Source organism: Amphimedon queenslandica, unplaced genomic scaffold (assembly GCF_000090795.2).
Source record: "Amphimedon queenslandica unplaced genomic scaffold, v1.1 AMPQUscaffold_12157, whole genome shotgun sequence".
In the NCBI taxonomy this organism is placed as follows: domain Eukaryota; kingdom Metazoa; phylum Porifera; class Demospongiae; order Haplosclerida; family Niphatidae; genus Amphimedon; species Amphimedon queenslandica.
In genome coordinates this window covers 6400-9513 of record NW_003547604.1, presented here as the reverse complement: position 1 = coordinate 9513, position 3114 = coordinate 6400, and the positions used below count along the sequence as shown (strand labels likewise).

The window sequence follows — 3114 nt, the reverse complement described above, 5'->3', positions numbered from 1 at the left end:
TAGTGCATTGGCCAGAATTTTATCAAAGTGGTTAGGACAAAATTATCTCTTTTAATAATTTTTTTGATACATATACATGTACTTATGTTGTGTAGAATGTTTTAGCTGATACTGATTTTTTACATGTACATACATGTATGATCTACGGTTTTGCATTAAAATCATGTTACCTTAAGCCTACTATTTTTAGCGTCTACTAAATTTAGCTATTTTAGCAAGAGAGAGCTTTAAATTGCTAAATTAAATAGACGCCAAAATAATTATTATTCATTATATTGATTATTATTTACAGTTAATTAATTTTTGTTAAAATGCTAAAATTAGTAACGCTAAACATGACTTTTGTTGATTTCACTAAAATTAGTAGACGGCTTAATAGTAGGCTTAAGGTAATCTCTGAATAGCATTGACTGCAATAAATACATGTAGCAATAATTCTACATCTACATGCATAATCATTCATTTAAATGTACTTCACACTCTCTCTCCTCTTAATTCTTTAGGTGATTGCTATCCTTGTTCATTACACTTGGTTGTAGATGTGACAAGACAAAAAGACACGTCCTTTGTATCCAATCGCAACAAGTGAGGCCTCCCCTCTGTAATGAATCTTGTCTTTCTCCTCCAAAGCATTATCATTTGTCTCATGCTCCTTGTTGTTGTCATAATAGACCTTGTCCAGCTTGTTCCTTTGTGTGAGGGTTGGTACATAAAAAATGTGGTGATTGTCTCTCTGTCTTACTGAAATGTGAAGCAAAACAAATAAGGTGAGAATACTAATTTCTAGTATTTATTTTTCACTTTGCATTGGGTATGGCCTATTAATGATAGTCATGGTTCCATCTAGAAAGTTTTGTAAATAGTCTTGCTATGTATGGTGAGACTTGGGTTGAAGTAAACTTTTACTTAGTAATATATCATTGTATACCGGTATCTATGTTAAATGTTATAGTAATTTTTTTCTTCTTTAAATTTTCTTGTATTTCTTGAAAGTGGAGTGTTTGGTCTGATTGCGTATATTGGCAAATATATTTGCATAGCAATTTGAATTTAAAACTTTGGGGGGAGGGGCAAGATGTGAAGTTTGTGGTAGAAACTTTCCCCATTCCCTTGTAAAAACCCTGCTAATAGTATTATAACTTTGGCGGAAAACTAATGTTGGCAGTTTTGAGCAACTGCAATTTGCCATTTTAATTGCCGAATTGTTCGCATACCCAATGAAAAATTTGAAAAAATAAGAATACATAATTTTTTCCCAGCTTTACTGTAATTTAATTTCTAATGACTGGCAGATGTACCATTCTTTGTCCTTTGTAATTGTACCTAACTTATTGAATGGTGATTTTATTGAAAGTATAAAAGTTCAATTGTCCAACCTACATGTATAGTGTTTCTTAATAAACTAATTGTGACGTCGAACTTTCATTTCTGTAAACTTTAGAGAGTATGTATGACCTTTGAAATTATCCCATACAACTCCTGCACCTCTTGGAACTGTACTACTATGGGAGTATGCACCATTGAGATGTGCTGTATAGCAGTTTTTAAACCACCATGCTCCTGAATGACGTGATGCACAGTTAAGATCGTTATGTACGTCATTATCTCTATCTTTAGTTGAGAACTTCATTATGTTGTGTCTGCTCAATGAATCTCCAGCAGTTCCTGTATAGCTTCCAATGACAAGAGTATATTGTGTATATGAATCAAGTATCTCACAATTGTTGTACTTAGCATGAGCTTTGCTGCCTTCAAAGGAGTGAGACGATGAATGTTTCTCAATCCTAGCCAATGCTCTCCTGTTAGGTTACCAAACCCTTTCTCATATTCAGACCAGCCACGATAGAAATCAACAGACCCATCTTGCCTCCTCTGAAATACAGTCCATCCACCACCATCAGTCTCCATATCACAGTAAACCTGTTAATGGAATATAGTTGCATTAAACTGGGAGTCATTTTGTATACTTGAAAAGGTGAGTCTCCATCAGGTTTGACAGGATATACACCACTCTTAGTAGCACCAGCATCAAACCATGCCTTGCAATCTTTAGCAATAGGGCAGTCTATACAATAATAAGTTAATCATACACTGTAAAATTATTACCAATAGGAGCAGTAACACTTGAGTCACTGTAGAAAGGAGAATTATTATCATGACATATTCCAATCACATTAGTACAGCAGATCACTGCTAATAGTACACACAATCCATTCATGATGGACTCTTTCCTATACTACCAATCAGTCCACATGGAGCACTAGACAAAGGATTATAGTACACGTGCACATGGTATACCTGTTGTGATTTTGAAAGGACAATAATGGCTTCACTCTGTGTATACTTTAGCCGCTATAACTATCATAACTTCCATAAGGCCATCCTTTGTAAGAGTAGAAATCTTTAAGGCTATAGGGTAATACAAGTTGAATTTTTTAGTAATCAAGTTACCTCAGTATCTAATAAATAAACAAAAGCTATTTGTTGCAAACCTTTCACTTGCAGTAAGGTAACTCACTTTAAATTTCATCCAGTTTCAGAAATGATTTGCAGGTGTAACATTTGTGAAATCATCAGATGAATAGGTTGCATCTCTTATGCAGGAGGGATTATTGACTGTATTAAGAAACAAAATTGCTTAAATATTTTGTTGATTTAGAGGACAAGATATGAGTGGTCAAATCAACACAGTGCTCTTTCATATGCAACTTCTGGAAACAAATGCAAGTATAGTGATCATAAATGTGTCATCATAAAACAAAGTGCATTAAATGGATGGGGTGTTTTTAGAATCATTTTTCAAATGTTTAAATTAAAAAATGTTGGTAACTCAGTAATGATTCTAGTGGTGCAGTGGTGCTTACTGTAAAATGGTATAGCTGTTGTCTATTTATTATGTGTTTATACTTAATATTGCAAATTTAAACAACTGTGTATATACCGTATAGCAGGTTTGTTTCATGAGGCTAAACTTTCATTCTTTTTGTTCCTCAAGATGGGAGAATGAACAATTAACCAAACAAAATTCCAGTTTTAATGGGCGTGATAGTTTATTAACGTCTTCAGAACGAATGTTTAACCTCACGAAAGTCATTTTGAGGATGGAAAACAAAA

At 33.7% G+C, this 3114-nt stretch overlaps 1 pseudogene; it reads right to left on the bottom strand.

Annotated features, from left to right (window-relative positions):
- LOC109588329 (uncharacterized) overlaps positions 1–2218 on the bottom strand; it is a 6266-nt pseudogene extending 4048 nt beyond the window's left edge.
- Positions 2219–3114: the final 896 nt, after the last annotated feature.